The sequence below is a fragment of the Cherax quadricarinatus genome, chromosome 68 (genome assembly GCF_038502225.1).
Source record: "Cherax quadricarinatus isolate ZL_2023a chromosome 68, ASM3850222v1, whole genome shotgun sequence".
NCBI classification, from domain to species: Eukaryota; Metazoa; Arthropoda; class Malacostraca; order Decapoda; family Parastacidae; genus Cherax; species Cherax quadricarinatus.
Window position 1 is genome coordinate 2,427,993 of NC_091359.1, and position 19,375 is coordinate 2,447,367.

Consider the following 19,375-nt stretch of genomic DNA (forward strand, 5'->3'; position numbering starts at 1 on the left):
CCGCAGACAGAGTATAGGCTAGGTGGACAAAGACTGCAGACCTCACTCAGGGAGAAAGACCTTGGGGTGACCATAACACCGAGCACGTCACCGGAGGCACACATCAACCAAATAACTGCTGCAGCATACGGGCGCCTGGCAAACCTGAGAATAGCGTTCCGATACCTTAATAAGGAATCGTTCAAGACACTGTACACTGTGTATGTTAGGCCCATACTGGAGTATGCAGCACCAGTCTGGAACCCACACCTGGTCAAGCACGTCAAGAAGTTAGAGAAAGTACAAAGGTTTGCAACAAGGCTAGTCCCAGAGCTCAGGGGAATGTCGTACGAGGAAAGGTTGAGGGAAATTGGACTGACGACACTGGAGGACAGAAGGGTGAGGGAAGACATGATAACGGCATACAAGATACTGCGGGGAATAGACAAGGTGGACAGAGATAGGATGTTCCAGAGATGGGACACAGAAACAAGGGGTCACAACTGGAAGCTGAAGACTCAGACGAGTCACAAGGACGTTAGGAAGTATTTCTTCAGTCATAGAGTCGTCAGGAAGTGGAATAGTCTAGCTAGTGAAGTAGTGGAGGCAGGAACCATACATAGTTTTAAGAAGATGTATGACAAAGCTCAGGAAGCAGAGAGGGAGAGGACCTAGTAGCGATCAGTGAAGAGGCGGGGCCAGGAGCTGAGTATCGACCCCTGCAACCACAATTAGGTGAGTACACACACACACACACACACACACACACACACACACACACCTACAGCTCCCTCACACACCCCTACAGCTCCCTCACACACCCCTACAGCTCCCTCACACACCCCTACAGCTCCCTCATACACTCCTACAGCTCCCTCACACACCCCTACAGCTCCCTCACACACCCCTACAGCTCCCTCACACACCCCTACAGCTCCCTCATACACTCCTACAGCTCCCTCACACACCCCTACAGCTCCCTCACACACCCCTACAGCTCCCTCACACACCCCTACAGCTCCCTCATACACTCCTACAGCTCCCTCACACACCCCTACAGCTCCCTCACACACCCCTACAGCTCCCTCACACACCCCTACAGCTCCCTCACACACCCCTACAGCTCCCTCACACACCTCAGGCTGGTGGGGGAGGATGGGTTATCATCGCCAAGAAGAGGACAGAAGAAACAGGAAAGAGGTGAATAACAGATAAAAAAAAAAAGACGGATTGCCCCCGCGTGTAATGTGATATCTAACAGGTCAGTGATGCCCCACGACTGACCTGTAGCGTCAGTGTTACCATCAGTGATGCCCCACGACTGACCTGTAGCGTCAGTGTTACCATCAGTGATGCCCCACGACTGACCTGTAGCGTCAGTGTTACCATCAGTGATGCCCCACGACTGACCTGTAGCGTCAGTGTTACCATCAGTGATGCCCCACGACTGACCTGTAGCGTCAGTGTTACCATCAGTGATGCCCCACGACTGACCTGTAGCGTCAGTGTTACCATCAGTGATGCCCCACGACTGACCTGTAGCGTCAGTGTTACCATCAGTGATGCCCCACGACTGACCTGTAGCGTCAGTGTTACCATCAGTGATGCCCCACGACTGACCTGTAGCGTCAGTGTTACCATCAGTGATGCCCCACGACTGACCTGTAGCGTCAGTGTTACCATCAGTGATGCCCCACGACTGACCTGTAGCGTCAGTGTTACCATCAGTGATGCCCCACGACTGACCTGTAGCGTCAGTGTTACCATCAGTGATGCCCCACGACTGACCTGTAGCGTCAGTGTTACCATCAGTGATGCCCCACGACTGACCTGTAGCGTCAGTGTTACCATCAGTGATGCCCCACGACTGACCTGTAGCGTCAGTGTTACCATCAGTGATGCCCCACGACTGACCTGTAGCGTCAAGCGTCAGTGTTACCATCAGTGATGACCCACGACTGACCTGTAGCGTCAGTGTTACCATCAGTGATGCCCCACGACTGACCTGTAGCGTCAGTGTTACCATCAGTGATGACCCACGACTGACCTGACCTGTAGCGTCAGTGTTACCATCAGTGATGACCCACGACTGACCTGTAGCGTCAGTGTTACCATCAGTGATGACCCACGACTGACCTGTAGCGTCAGTGTTACCATCAGTGATGCCCCACGACTGACCTGTAGCGTCAGTGTTACCATCAGTGATGCCCCACGACTGACCTGTAGCGTCAGTGTTACCATCAGTGATGCCCCACGACTGACCTGTAGCGTCAGTGTTACCATCAGTGATGCCCCACGACTGACCTGTAGCGTCAGTGTTACCATCAGTGATGCCCCACGACTGACCTGTAGCGTCAGTGTTACCATCAGTGATGACCCACGACTGACCTGTAGCGTCAGTGTTACCATCAGTGATGCCCCACGACTGACCTGTAGCGTCAGTGTTACCATCAGTGATGCCCCACGACTGACCTGTAGCGTCAGTGTTACCATCAGTGATGCCCCACGACTGACCTGTAGCGTCAGTGTTACCATCAGTGATGCAGTGACCTGTAGCCCCACGACCCACGACTGACCTGTAGCGTCAGTGTTACCATCAGTGATGACCCACGACTGACCTGTAGCGTCAGTGTTACAATCAGTGATGCCCCACGACTGACCTGTAACGTCAGTGTTACCATCAGTGATGATCCACGACTGACCTGTAGCGTCAGTGTTACCATCAGTGATGCCCCACGACTGACCTGTAGCGTCAGTGTTACCATCAGTGATGATCCACGACTGACCTGTAGCGTCAGTGTTACCATCAGTGATGACCCACGACTGACCTGCAGCGTCAGTGTTACCATCAGTGATGCCCCACGACTGACCTGTAGCGTCAGTGTTACCATCAGTGATGATCCATGACTGACCTGTAGCGTCAGTGTTACCATCAGTGATGACCCACGACTGACCTGCAGCGTCAGTGTTACCATCAGTGATGCCCCACGACTGACCTATAACGTCAGTGTTACCATCAGTGATGCCCCACGGCTGACCTGTAGCGTCAGTGTTACCATCAGTGATGACCCACGACTGACCTATAGCGTCAGTGTTACCATCAGTGATGCCCCACGACTGACTTGTAGCGTCAGTGTTACCATCAGTGATGCCCCACGACTGACCTGTAGCGTCAGTGTTACCATCAGTGATGCCCCACGACTGACCTGTAGCGTCAGTGTTACCATCAGTGATGCCCCACGACTGACTTGTAGCGTCAGTGTTACAATCAGTGATGCCCCACGACTGACCTGTAGCGTCAGTGTTACCATCAGTGATGCCCCACGACTGACTTGTAGCGTCAGTGTTACCATCAGTGATGCCCCACGACTGACTTGTACCGTCAGTGTTACCATCAGTGATGCCCCACGACTGACTTGTAGCATCAGTGTTACCATCAGTGATGCCCCACGACTGACTTGTAGCGTCAGTGTTACCATCAGTGATGCCCCAAGACTGACCTGCAGCATCAGTGTTACCATCAGTGATGCCCCACGACTGACCTGTAGCGTCAGTGTTACCATCAGTGATGCCCCACGACTGACCTATAGCGTCAGTGTTACCATCAGTGATGCCCCACGACTGACCTGTAGCGTCAGTGTTACCATCAGTGATGCCCCACGACTGACCTGTAGCGTCAGTGTTACCATCAGTGATGCCCCACGACTGACCTGTAGCGTCAGTGTTACCATCAGTGATGCCCCACGACTGACCTGTAGCGTCAGTGTTACCATCAGTGATGCCCCACGACTGACCTGTAGCGTCAGTGTTACCATCAGTGATGCCCCACGACTGACCTGTAGCGTCAGTGTTACCATCAGTGATGCCCCACGACTGACCTGTAGCGTCAGTGTTACCATCAGTGATGCCCCACGACTGACCAGTAGCGTCAGTGTTACCATCAGAGATGACTGACCACGATGCTGACCTGCAGCGTCAGTGTTACCATCAGTGATGACCCACGACTGACCTGTAGCGTCAGTGTTACCATCAGTGATGACCCACGACTGACCTGAAGCGTCAGTGTTACCATCAGTGATGCCCACGACTGACCTGACGTCAGTGTTACCATCAGTGATGACCCACGACTGACCTGTAGCGTCAGTGTTACCATCAGTGATGACCCACGACTGACCTGTAGCGTCAGTGTTACCATCAGTGATGCCCCACGACTGACCTGTAGCGTCAGTGTTACCATCAGTGATGACCCACGACTGACCTGTAGCGTCAGTGTTACCATCAGTGATGACCCACGACTGACCTGTAGCGTCAGTGTTACCATCAACATACAACAGAGGTGAGAAATATTGTAGACGGGAGAGAGGTAAAGATGACGCGAACAGTGTCAGTCTTGTAGTAGTTGTGAGGTGGTCAGATGGACTCTCAAAAATACAGTAGAAGGCAGACTCTGCTGTTTCTAACTTAACACTGGCAGACTCTGCTGCTCTCAGACTTAACACTGGCAGACTCTGCTGCTCTCAGACTCAACACTGGCAGACTCTGCTGCTTGCTGACTCAACACTGGCAGACTCTGCTGCTCTCAGACTCAACACTGGCAGACTCTGCTGCTCTCAGACTCAACACTGGCAGACTCTGCTGTTTCTAACTTAACACTGGCAGACTCTGCTGCTCTCAGACTCAGCACTGGCAGACTCTGCTGCTCTCAGACTCAACACTGGAGGACTCTGCTGTTTCTAACTTAACACTGGCAGACTCTGCTGCTCTCAGACTCAACACTGGCAGACTCTTCTGCTTGCTGACTCAACACTGGCAGACTTCTGCTCTCAGATTCAACACTGGCAGACTCTGCTGCTTGCTGACTTAACAATGGCAGACTCTGCTGCTTGCTGACTTAATAATGGCAGACTCTGCTGCTTGCTGACTTAACAATGACAGACTCTGCTGCTCTCAGACTTAACACTGGCAGACACTGCTGCTTGCTGACTTAACAATGGCAGACTCTGCTGCTTGCTGACTTAACAATGGCAGACTCTACTGCTCTCAGACTTAACACTGGCAGACTCTGCTGCTTGCTGACTTAACAATGACAGACTCTGCTGCTTGCTGACTTAACAATGGCAGACTCTGCTGCCTGCTGACTTAACAATGGCAGACTCTGCTGTTCTCAGACTCAACACTAGCAGACTCTGCTGCCTGCTGACTTAACAGAAACATACTGACAAAATACCAATGTACGATAATGTTCAGTATGAAAGGATAAGAGGAGACGCAGTGAACGCTGCCATTAATCCACTTCTGCCTCCCTTTTAACTACCCGCTATCGGCCAAATAACGGGTCTGGGGCCAGGGTTGGGTGGGTAATAAGGGGGATTGGGAAGGATAAAGGGAAGGAGGGTAGGGAATGGATGGAGGGAGTGTGTTCTGACCGCGAAAATTCCCAGTAGTCGGTGTGTTGACGCTGCCATGTTACTGCCAACATGATGGCCGCCTTTTATCTCCCGAAAGAAAATTTTCAAATAAAATATCACGGTGTTTACATTTTGTCTTTTTTCTGATTAACTGATGTTATAATCTTGCCATTACATATAATTTTATTAATATATTATGGCAATAAAAGATTGTATATTACTCGTTCTGTTTAGCGATGATGCTTGTCTCAGTCACGTCTCTCTGGCTCCCGATTGTCAACCTCATTTTTTCAATTTCTTCATGTAAGCTCCTGACGAAGCACTGAAGACAGTGTGAAAGACCTAGATAATATTTAGACTCATCCCTTATGGCACTGCTGCTATTTATTAATCAATCTGTTGAGGATTATCTCTGCCACTGTCACCTACACAAAGGCACCAAACGGATGTTAGGGGGACAGGGGAATAACGAGAATCATATTACGGGTACAATTCTTGTTCCTGGAACGAACATATTATAAAAAAATATTGAATTTATTGTGATTAGTTGTATATCCAGTTGTAGGAATGTTATCAAGCTGGCATGGTGTATTAGAGCACCAGTCTGCTTGCTTCAGGGATGGCTGCTGTATAGCCCTTGTGGCTTAGCGCTTCTTTTTGATTATAATAATAATTTCAGGGATGGCTGGCTGTGGCATGCAAAGAGTACGTAACCTTTATTCGGCGCATGTACACACCCTCATTTACAGGCTATCTCCCCCAACCAACGAACCAGGTGACTGAGGGTTGACGATGGGGCCCCGTCGTTCAACCAGTACCCAGGTTCCAGCCAATGAGAAGATGGTTTTGGCAATCGCAGAGGTTATGTGGGTACCACTCTCCTGTCTGCCCTTGTCATTCCCATTCTAGAGCTGGTTGAAGCACAGTCTGCTCTCTAGTGGCTTCTATTCTGCCTTGCTTACCGTGGAGTGCACTAATACCTATTGCTGTACATAGTGTATATAGTGTACATACTTCTGTTTTAAATTGGTGAAGGATAATATAAGTCAAAAGTTTTCTGCTGTGTTTATTTTGCTCCCTTTACACCCAGGATAACAGGCCTTTTGGACTCCTGGGTTGTAATACTGGCCATGGTGTATTAGAGCACCAGTCTGCTTGCTTCAGGGATGGCTGGCCGAGGCCTCGAAATCTATCATTTCCGTCAGATTGTGAATGGTTTAAGTACGGCTCTATTTCTGACTTGTGTCACCATCATCACTACTCCCTTTTATCGCCACCTTTGCCAATCTTATACTATTTATACTAGAGGAAATGTCCTGAATGCCTTAGTGTTGCATACTTGTCTTTAAGCTAAGGGGAAACTCAGAAAACCATTATCCAGTCTTCTCAATGGGTCACTACAAACAGGTATCATACCAGATAGGTGAAAAATGGCAAATTATATCCAGATGAAGAACTTATAAAGTATTCCAATTAAACATTGAGCCTTTCTCGCTATTTTCATTGAAAATTTTGTAGTTTTAAAAAACACTCCGTAATTGTTACTTATATATTTCAAACTAGAGATAGAAGGTCACCTTAAGAACATAATAAAGGAGGTGCTCTGCAGCAGGCCTACTGGCCCATGATAGGCAGGTCTATCTTGAAAGATATAACGCGATCAATGAGTCTCAGCATAGTTTTTCAAAGGGGCGTTTTTGCCTTACGAGTTTACTAGCAAATGTACAATGATACATGCATACCTACACACACAGTTCAAGACATTTACTGAGAAAGCGTTTCGCCTTCAGTCCAGCCATTAGTCACGAAGAAGCTACTAGTGGCAAAACGTTTCCTCAGTAAGTCTTGAAATGTCTTTTTTCACACACTTATGACCTTTCCTCCATATTGTCTGTATTGTTATGCCATCCTGGCTTTGTCTCTGTGTGTGTCTTCCTCTCTCATTACTTTGTAAAGCGCGCCAAACTTCAGAACACTCGTGATCTGACCTCAACTTTATCTCCTCCTCTCCTTTCCTATAGTTTATTTGTTTTTCCTTTCTTCTGCTTAGGTGGATTCTACCCTATTAGTTTTCCCTCCGGGTTTTTGTCCTACCCTCGTGGGCCATAAGCTCTCCTGCAGTGCTCCTCCTTGTTTCTCCTGTTCTTAGACTACCTCCATTATTACTACTGCTACTACTATTGCTTAGTTAGCACAATTATACTATTAGTACCTCCTCTCGTTCTACTACTCCAGCCCCTGACTTTCCCTCTTGTATGTATATTGGCTCCCTTCCTTTCGCGCTTGTGTGGCTAATTAGTGGTCCAAATCAGACCGAAACGTCGCCATAAGTTTCTCTTATGTGAAGGTTGTGTATATTTTCAGCAGCCTTCTTGGACCAGTAACCATGCTGCAGTGTTCCCCCGTTCTTAGCTTCTGCGAGGAGATACACATACAAACATCTGAGTGTATATACACATGCATACCCGAGTGTACATACACATACCTACCTCTCAGTGCACGTGCACACCTCGGAGTATATATACATACCTCTGAATACATGTACACATATATACACACCTGAGTGTATTTACCCATAAATACATCTAAATATACACATACCCAGTGCGGTACGTATCTTCAACATACACCCTCACACACACAAGGATCTTACACTCACCTACGCTTACATAGCCTTGAAAACCATACCAAGAATCCAGTTCCGGCTTTTCAATACCCGCCACGATGAACAACTGCCGGCACCGTGAAGTGGAGGTGAATAGGTGTATGGGAGGGGGATACAGGAGAGTGGGTGTGAGTAGACGATGCAGAAGAGTGGGCGTGAGTGGGCGAGTACAGAGTATGAGTTTATATGGGTGGTAGGGAAAGAAAATACAAAGAAACAGTTCCTTGGAGAAATCTTTTAGATTTTTCCCCTGAAGTATCTTCTCTCTTCTCCCAGGATGTGGGTCCCCACACAACACTACAGCTGGTACTTCCTTACACATTAGACTTTACATTTATCTTTCAAAGGAACGTGTAATAAGATCACAGTGAACAGGTGATATCACAATATGCTAAATAATTAGTGAAAAATAGTGAAATTACAAGCGCTTTCACGATTCCTTGATAATGTGAGAAATCACGAAAGTGCTTGGAATATTACTATTTTTTTACTGTGGTAAATTACAACAAAAACACAATAAGTGTCCGGGGCCCAAGATTGTTTAACAGCCCTCCCATCATATATAACGGGAATTACCATAAGACCCCAGACTCTTCAAGTGGGAACTTTACTGATAAATACCTAACGTCAGTGCCCGATGAGTCGGGTTGTGGTTCGTACGTCGTACTGCGTGTGGCCAGCAGTAACAGCTTGGTTGATCAGGCCCTGATCCACCATGAGGCTTGGTCGAGGACCGGGCCGCGGGGACGTTGACCCCCGGGACACCTTCCAGGTAGATTCCAGATAACACAAAGTGACTTATTTCTATCGGTCAATGGGAGATTTGAAGTATTGAGAGTGGGTGTATGAGGGAAAGGGTGGACGTAAATGGGTCGGAGAGTGGGGTAGGGAGGCTGGATAATCGATGGAAAAGGTAGGTTGGGTGGACTGCAAAGGAGTGGGAGAGAGGGGGGTAGGCTGAGTGGAAAAATGAGAGAGGGAGTGGGTGAGTAGGCTGGGAGGTATGTAGGAGTTGGTGGGAGACGGCAGGGTGGACTTAAGGGTGGGGAAGGGGTAAAATGGAAGGTGTGTGGGAGTTATATGTGGCATGCACAGTGGGATGGGCATTGTTCCGCTAGGGGTAGAGGTTGAGTAAGGGGAGTGTGGAGGAGGGGATAATAAGTCATGCACTACCCCTTCCCCCATCATTCACCTCATAACCCAGCTTCAAGGTCCTCACCATCCCAGTAACTCCCAGACCTTACTAGCAAGAAGAGACCACATACAATGAAGACCCGAGTCTCTAAACACGACCTTGAGTATACCATGACGGGGGACACACAGCCTTTAATTATCTTCCACAATAAACTCGCCCCTGGGGGCAAAAATACAAAATCATGTATAGGCAGGTCCTCCCCTTCCTCAGTCTAGATCACCCATCCAGTTACTGACCAGACCCAGTGCTGCTTAAGCAGTATGATAAGCTCTGCACTGCCGATTTGTATTCGTTATTAGTTGGGTAATTAAGCATGAATATACGTTAACTCAACCGATAATTCAATTTCCACATTGTTAGATTGGGCAGAAATAAATGAATGGTAACTGGGGAAAAATAATAATAGAACTCTCGAAATCGCAATGGGTTCTAACCCAATCGTTCCGTGGTTTAAAATAACAAGATTCGCCTGTCATTACTTCAAATCTCTCATTCTATGACCTGATAGGGGCTTACAAAAAAAAAAAAATGACCACTGGCCTACTGGCCCATGGTGTGGATGGTGTGCTACCGGGTTATCAGGTGAAGAACAGGTTAAATACATGACAGTGAAAGATTAGGTAAATGGGCATATCTGCAATGTTTAATTTTATTAGTCTGTGCTTCATTATTTGTCTAAGTAGCCTAACAAACGTTTCCTTATTAGTCTACGTAGCCTAACGTTTTCTTATTAGTCTACGTAACCTAACAAACGTTTCCTTATTAGTCTACGTAGCCTAACAAACGTTTTCTTATTAGTCTACGTAACCTAACAAATGTTTCCTTATTAGTGTACGTAGCCTAATAAAATCTTCAGACGTTGTAAATGTGTCCATTTTCTTAAACTGATTAATATACATATACCTTTCATACTCTCATATGAGTTTTGCCGGGGTGAGAGGCGTAACTGCATCCAGGTGCTGCTGGAGAATTTGCGCTCCTAAATTTTCCATGTCAAAAATAATGTGTAAAAAGCTTTAACCTTTACTAGGAGGCGATGAGGAACTCATCAAAATTTCTGCTTCCGATTGCTTGTCTTTAATCCTTAACTGTCTGATTCAACGGCACACACATGATCACAAATATGTTTTTATGTAAATAAAAAAAAATCCTACAACGCTACAAAATTTACTTGGAAATGCTTCGTTTCCGGAAGCTTTGTCAATCCACTGCAGAACCTGATTGATTTATGTATGGGAAGAGGAATCACGGAGGAGGCGTCGGGTCACCTGACCGCAGTGTCTTGCTAACACTTAAAATATTGAAACCACCACATTTCTGGACTCCACTGTGTGAAGCAGCGATTAATGTAGCCTCACTGGTAGCGTCTTTTCTGCAAAAGTGGCTCTTGGATTACGAGTCTAACTTCTTTCCATTTCATCAGATGACCACGAAAAATATGGTGAACCACGCATGTGTAGTTATGTCATTCCAGTTACAGGCTTATTTATATTCCGAGACACTGTTCAAGACTTTACCATCTCTCCCAAATACATTTTATCAGAGCCACCACACAGAATGACAGACATCTGCGTTGGGATGATGTGGCCTTCACCACGTTATTGCACTGGATACTTCCCAACACGGGAGGCCAATGTACATTTTAGTGGAGTTACCTTCAGTCGTCGATGCTCTGTGCTCTCCTATAATCATTGACAAAATAGGAAGGGAACCCGAGACGAAAGAATACACACTGGTTATAAGAGCATTCTTCCAGGAAGGTCAGGCTGGACATCCTATAGGTATTGAAGAACCCAATTATAATTCCTGTCTTGATCCTGTGTCGTGAGGAGAGTAGTAATACACGAGATTATCTTTGATAAATGTCCTTTTCCCTTCATCTGAGTTAAAATGGATATACGACTTTATAGTATTGTCGATATTGAAGGGTAACTTGTCAGGCACTGCAACATCATGGAATCTTGGTTCAAAGGACATCTACAAGACCTTCTTCACGGCTTCTGCAACTAACCCATCAATTTGGGTAGGACCTACTTCCACTGGGGAATCCCGTGGACTATGCCCTCGTCTACTTCCACTGGGGAATCCCGTGGACTATGCCCTCATCTGCTACATGTCCCTATTCACTGACGCCTATATAAGCGCCAGTCTTCTTACCTGTGCTTCAGAATCTCTACAACCATGGTGCTGTGAACACCACCTCCAAGGCTGAGGGACTGATTACCTCATCTTTTGTATACAGTTCTTCTGTTTTCTAATTATGTCCAAGAATCTGTATTGACAAAGCCACTGGATGGCGAAACGTCTACAATAAAGATAACCAGATGTTGCACACGTGTCTTAACTCTCAAGGGTTTTGAATATAAACTTACTAGGATAGATGACCACCACCGCGTCACGTTACTGAGAATGATGGACTTGAAATACTCAGCTCCAACTATTCCATATAAATATCTGTCATTACGGCAGTGGTTGGGGCCATCCCAAAACATTGCCTGTAACTGGTATCCTCAATTCTGAAAAAGTTAAAATTGGCAGTCTTCTCAGTCCACAAAGTTCTGGCGGGGAATAGAGAAGTCAACATTGTAGCTGATTTTTTGTCATAGGATGATGGTCGATGTGGTATACATACAGTATACAAGGTTCCTGTAATAAATATACCTGCTGCACCAAAAACGACTGCTTTACATCATAACACAGCCCCATACCACATGGACTGACTAAGCCTTGGGTATTCAAAAAGACGAACAGAAGAACATACAATGGAATCTCTGGTTACAAACGCTTCCGAACACGAACAAATCTGTTCACGACCAAAAAAATCGCCAAACTTTTGCATCTGGTCACGAACACATAATCGGGTGCCGAACAAACACACCCGCGCCAATTTTCACATTCCAAAGAATTTTTTTTTTCGCACGCGCCAATCTTCCCCACTTCCTGTTGTTTGTGTACACTTAACAAAGACCCTCGCCTTGTAGTCAGTCTCGATCAGACGTGCGTTCATTCGCTGTGAACTTGTGTTGTATTTCGTGCGTTTTTTTAATTCATTTTGTTTTCTTGGCTGTTTACGGTATGTTTTTTCTCTGTTATTTAAGTTTTTTATATAATTTTATATAATTGAAGATTTTTCAAAATTTGATTATTTTTTGTGCTTAAAACTCTTAAAAAATATATTTACAGCGAATGGTTCGTAGGGTCTAGAACGGACTCGTGCAATGTTAGTTTTCTCTGTTGTTCAAGGTTTTCTCAGTGTTATTCAAGGTTTTTACATTTAGTTTACTATTACACTGTGCATTCTATGGTATAATTAAATATTTTTGGGCTTAAAAATCTTCAAAAAAAAAAAAAACAATATTTACATAGTTCGCAGGGGTCTGGAACGGATTAATCGTATTTACATACAATCCAAAGGGGAAATTAGGTTTGGGTCACGACCAGAGTTTTGGAACGAATTATGGTCGTGACCAGAGGTTCCACTGTACCTTTAATCCGCTCTCATTCATACCAGAGCCATCATAATCCACAACCAGTGAACGATGAAAATGGTACATAATACCAAAAAGTTGAAGAGTAAGATACACGTGTAACAGTTGGATATAATTACTGTTGATTGAAATATTTTTACCTACTAAGAATTAGTGAAGTTCCCAGTTAGTAGGTCCCCCAAACTCGCTTACTCCTCAGTACACACCATCCTCCTCATCTGCTCTTCCGACAATATATATCTATGCTTACCATTTACTTTATAGACTTGAAAAAATGAAACAAATGCTGTATAATGCGATCCTTTAATGCACGTTTCGCCCAGTGGGTTTTATTACTTCACAGAAGAACATTAAAGAATTACATATTGTATTTGTGCCTTTTTCTTCCATCGTGTCGGTATTTTATATCCTTTTTCTTCATCCAGATTTGAAAAATCCTCATCTCAAAGCTAAATGTTGACCAAATCAAAGTTTCTATTCTGCCATAATGCATTTTAAATAATTGATATATTAGTTATGTTAACTAGCCTAACTTAACCTGTATTTACACATGGTTAACCACCAATAATAAAACTGTATAAACTGGTGGATTATGTTTGGTAGGCTGGTCACACTGTCGCTGCTTGAAGCATTAGTAACTTCATGCTCTGTTGAAATTACAAAACTGTTTGTAAAATTATATGAACAAAAACTAGCAGGAAATAGTTTTTTAGATATAATTTAGAAATGTACGTTGGAAGTGCCATGATAGGCAACACTACGTGAGATTTGGTGCAGTGTGGAAATCTTTCTTCAAGGTGAAGGTTGCTGGTAGTCACCTTACAATACACATCCTAGTCACCTGGTAAACACATGAAGGTTGTTGGTAGTCACCTTACAACACATCCCAGTCATTTGGTAAATACTATATAAAAGTTGTTGGTATTCACCTCACAACACATATGCCAGTCACCTGGTAAATATATGAAGGTTACTGGTATTCACCTTACAACACATATGCCAGTCACCTGGTAAATATATAACGTAGCGACGATATCAGACCATCCTCTCCCCACACATTGTATAAGTCTCCAATCTGATGATTCAGCTTCACATGGCTCAGGCTAAGGGACTGACCACCTCAAAATCATTTCGAGTGTGATAACTGATTACATCGTCTCTACATCTCTGCTTCCGTTGCCTCCTCTGTATTCGACTGAAGCTCCTACTGTGTAGGTGAAACGTTTTGGAATATAACTAACTGTTGTACGTGTCCTACTTATCTGCTTGTCGGTATTATATACCAGTGTTATTTTCACGCTTCAGGTACTAATCAAACCCAGCCCTTCCAGCTCGTACATCTAATCTTTTTTTAAAGCTACTCAAGGTTTTACCTTCTATGACCCTACTTGAGAGATTGTTCCACTCATCGACAACTCTGCTTGAAAACCGTACTTCCCTACGTCCTTTCTAAATCTACCTAATTTATCTATCTAGTTCTTACTTGATTCGATATCCTCAGTACTTTATTTATATCGCCTTTGTTTATGCTTGTCTTCCACTTATAAACTTCAATGATATCTCCCTTTTACGTCTTTGAAGAGAGTAAAGGTTCAGGGCTATCAATCTATACTTTATACAGTGTATTAATTCTGTCATCATCTGAATGTTCTCCAAAGAATTTATATCCATTCTGTAGTATGGTGACCAAAATTGAACTGCATAATCTAAGTGAAGTCTTACTAGGTCTTTACTGACTATAAAATACTAGTAATGTATAGAGCTGTAAAATACGTGATGTATTAAGCTGTAAAACAACTTTTGGACTTCTGTTACTTATACTTCTTGATACAAATCTACCCTCATTGCGCGCACTTAGGCACTGTTGTCTCTGGCTTCAGATTTCTGCTTACCATGACTCCCAAGTCTTTTTCACGTCCCTGTTCATTCCTCTGTTTATTCACACATATACACACTCTTGGAGCTGTGAATCGAACCCTGCAACCACAAATAGGTGAGTACACACACATGAAAACACAAGGTCTATCAGACGATACAAGATACCTCCAGTGAAAGCAGGGGTGCGATGAGTGCAGTGAGAGAGAACTCACTAAGTGTAAAAAGACCACAACTCTTCAGTATCCTCCCATCATGCTTAAATGGAATTATCAAAAGTCAGTTCCTGATCAGCAGGGCTGTGGTGAAAATGTTGGGCTGCGGTCACACCTGTATCGATCAGACCAGCAACCGAAAGCCTAGTCTGCGACCGGGCCGCGGGAGCGGTGATCCCCGGAAGCGACTACAGGTAAATCTTGGAAGGTTTCATACTAGTGAAAAATCGGGGAAATGGAAGAAAAGTTTGTTCCGAAAAAAGGAAACGGTAGTCGTTGCTGTGAATGACCTCTGAGGGGAAGTGGCGCCGGTCTATCACCTTTATAGTAAAGGTGTTATCGTACCCACCGTTACCCAACGTCACTTTTTAACCCAGAGCACAACCTCCTGACTAGCATTACCCCCCCCCCCTTTCCTCCCCGGGGCGGTGGCGACGCTCACTACATATTCTCGTACTGCACCCATCACGTGAAACGCTCTAAGTTGAGTATTTAGGTTGGCTTTTCCTTCTTTGCCCTTCGCGTAACTTATCAAGAGGGATTTATGTTCAGAATTCAACATTTCTCATTTTTCATCAGACACCCCGTTGCCAGACGCATCTTAGCCTCTTTCTGTGGTTAATACAAGATCTTTCTAGACTTACATTAGCAAACCCATCTTAACCTAAACTAAATTAGCCTAAAAGAAAAGCCTCAAGGAGAAATCTGTCCTTTCCCTTAAAGCTTTTTTTATTTACTCTTCCGAAATCCGAGGCCATGAGTCCTCACACTTCCATATACACAACCCCATCTACATAAAAAAATAGCTAGAACCAAAAAAAAAAAAAAAATAGGAACGGAAATAAAATGATGTTGATACAATGTCAAAAAACTGAGGTAATGAAATGCGAATGTGTGGCTAAATTGAAGGGAGGGGGCATGCCTTGATGTTAGCGAAGAGCTCTTGATTTGATGTATTGGAGGCATTCTCCACCTTCCCCTTCCCCAGCGTTTTATGACCCCTATGAATCTAGTTCTTCCAAATGGAAATAATAATTACCTAGGATGTAACTCACGATAAACTAACACCCAGAGAAATAGGGGCAGCAGGCGTAAGGAGACTAACATTCAGGTACCTATTTACTGCTAGATAAACAGGGGCAGCAGGTGAAAGGAGACAGCAATCATCCTGGGAGGTACTGTCATTACTACATGTCATTAAAGTGTAAAGCGAAAGTCAATCTTAAATGTTTTGAACTCTGGAAAGATTACTGTGTTTTTGTCTCCCCCTCATGAACACGGAAGGTCATACATAAACCTAAAAAAAAAAAAAAAAAAAAAAAAAAAAAAAAAAAAAAAAAAAAAAAAAAAAAAAAAAAAAAAAAAAAAAACGCACATTCTGTAAATGCTTATCCTCATTACAGAATTAAGAAAATCTCTCTCTCTCTCTCTCTCTCTCTTTCTCTCAGCCAGAGAACCTCCTGTTTCAATATTTTTACATTTTGCAATTTTTATAAACTACGATTTCGCTATACTACTGCATGCAACAGCGTGAAACATGGGAATATCCTCTGGCATTTCCAATGACGTAATTTACCAGCTGGTGAAGCCTCTAATGCAGCAGGATTTGTTGATATGTTTACCCTGGGTGATGCTCGCGCACCAGAGAAAACACTGTCCTCACGGCAACTAATGGTGGGTTGGATGGCGTGGGGAATACACGGGGCAGAACAGCTGGTGTGGAATAGATGGAACAGTAGAGACTGAGTGAGACCAGATAGAATAGATAGTGTGGAATGGATAGAGCTAAACATAAGGCGTGAAACAGATGAAAAGGGACTGAATAGATGGTATATAATAGTTGGGAAAGAACAGATGGTGTAGAATAAACGCTACAGTGGATGGCGTGGAATAGACAAGGTATTAATGGGGTTGAATATACGTGATACAATAAATGGGACTGAATGGATGCGACGAACAAAGGCGTCCAATAGAAGAGGGTGGAATACACGCTGCAAAACATATGGGATTGAATGGACGAGGCAGAATACTTGGGGTGGAATAGACAGTGCAGAATAGACAGGGAAGACTAAGAAAGTGAGAGTGATTTCGAAATCTCGGGGCACGAACATCAATTTACCATAACCTGCCCCAGTCAGTTCCTGCCACAGTGTCTAATGTCCTAGATATGGTGCATAATTATATATATATATATATATATATATATATATATATATATATATATATATATATATATATATATATATATATATATATATATATATATATATATATATATATATATATATATATATATATATATATATATATATATATATATATATATATATATATATGCAATAAGATCACAGTAAACAGGTGATTTCAAAATATGCAAAACAACCACTCTGAAAGAATAGAGAAATTCCAAGCGCTTTCGTGACTACTCACGACTACTCACATAGTTCCTTGATAATGTGAGTAGTCACGAAAGCGCTTGGAATTTCTCTATTCTTTCAGAGTGGTTGTTTTGCATATATATATATATATATATATATATATATATATATATATATATATATATATATATATATATATATATATATATATATATATATATACTATATATATATATAGTATATATATATATACTATATATATATATATAGTATATATTATATATACTATATATATATACTATATATATATATATATATATACTATATATATATATATATATATATATACTATATATATATACTATATATATATACTATATATATATATATATATATACTAGATAGTATATATATATATACTAGATATATAGTATATATATATATACTATATGTATAGTATATATATATACTATATATATATATATATATATATATATATACTATATATATATATATATATACTATATATATATATACTATATATATATATATATATATATATATATATATATATATATATATATATATATATATACTATATATATATATATATATATGCAAACAATCGCAGACGGGCGATCTTAACTATGCAGGACAAGCCACGGGGGGTGGAAATCTTTAGCTCAAGTACTTTCACACTTTTCACTGCATCATCAGGAGCTGTGCAATGCTGCAAGGGAGCAACCAAAGCAGGAAGAGAGGTCTCAGAGTAGAGTAGGTGTCACCGGCCACGGATACCCTTAGTCTAAGGGTAACCGTGGCCGGTTTTATATATATATATATATAATATATATATATATATATATATATATATATATATATATATATATATATATATATATATATATATATGTCGTGCCGAATATGTAAAACTGGTCAATTAGGTTCAGAATGATTTTGGCGAAATTATTGCATACACAAATTTTCGCTTGTCCTATATGGCAAGATGAGCGTTGCTATTTAAGCCAAGATCGCAAGTTCTGCCTATTCGGCACGACATATATATATATATATATATATATATATATATATATATATATATATATATATATAGATATATATATATATATATATATATATATATATATATATATATATATATATATTATTATGCACCAACATTAACAGGTAACCTCGCCTGTTTCTAAAATTGGCCTAATGTGAAAATAAATTAATTTACCTAACTTAACTAGGAATTTGCACAAATAAATTTTAATGTCTTCCTTAGAATGCTGATTCTTAATGATCCAACAGTAGAGGTAGCAGTAACACCATTACGAACATCACCATCACTAACAACAACACCATCACCCACTTGGGCCCCACCATCTAAGCCACAGTGTTCACCTTGCTGTGGCATTACGTAGCCAGGAACCTGTTTGGGAACCTCCAAGTGTGACACTCTCGGAGGCCGGCTCTGGTGACACTAAACCTACTGCCTCATCACCTTACCTAAACACCTCAACACTACCTAAACACTTCAATACTACCTAAACATTTTAACACTACATAAACACTACCCACAATCACAGCTTAAATACCTCAATACTCCCTTAACAGCAACACAACCTAAGTACAGTAACACTACCTGAATGTTTTAACACTACCTAAAACTTAGTGGAAATATAACCACAAGTTAGAGCATGCGCATCCTAGTGTATCGCTTCAATTTCAGCAACGCAGAAAGAGATTAGTCTCCTCTTGCCACACGTGTCATTTTAAACCTCTTGTCGGCAATGGCTGGAGGGAGTAGAGGATATGGAAAGAGAGTCTTCTGGGTTCTATCCTCGATTCTCACACCTAGATAATACACGATAGTCCTTACAGATACTTCTCAGTAGATAGCCCCCGTATGGACTGCCAAGTCCTCTGCTATCTTTCCCGTGTACGTACTTCTATTTTCACAGCCAGGACGACGAAAGCCAAGGTATGTATATGGCTTAACGCCTTTCACCTTAGACGCGACCCACAACAGCGAATTGGGCAACTAACACTAAGGTACCTATTTACTTCTAAGTGAATGTGGGCAGCGGGTGTAAGGAGACTAACACTCAGGTACCTATTTACCTATACGTGAGCATATACAGCAGGTGAAAGAAAGTCTGTTCTTAT

General features: G+C 42.7%; 1 protein-coding gene and 1 long non-coding RNA gene across 8 annotated transcripts in view; one reads left to right on the plus strand and one right to left on the minus strand.

Moving 5' to 3' along the window:
- LOC128697918 (sodium-dependent nutrient amino acid transporter 1) overlaps window positions 1–19,375 on the minus strand; it is a 155,789-nt gene that overhangs the window by 98,508 nt on the left and 37,906 nt on the right. The gene's annotated exons all lie outside the window — the stretch shown is intronic.
- Window positions 1–19,375, plus strand: part of LOC138854753 (uncharacterized) — an 86,150-nt gene that overhangs the window by 60,365 nt on the left and 6,410 nt on the right. The gene's annotated exons all lie outside the window — the stretch shown is intronic.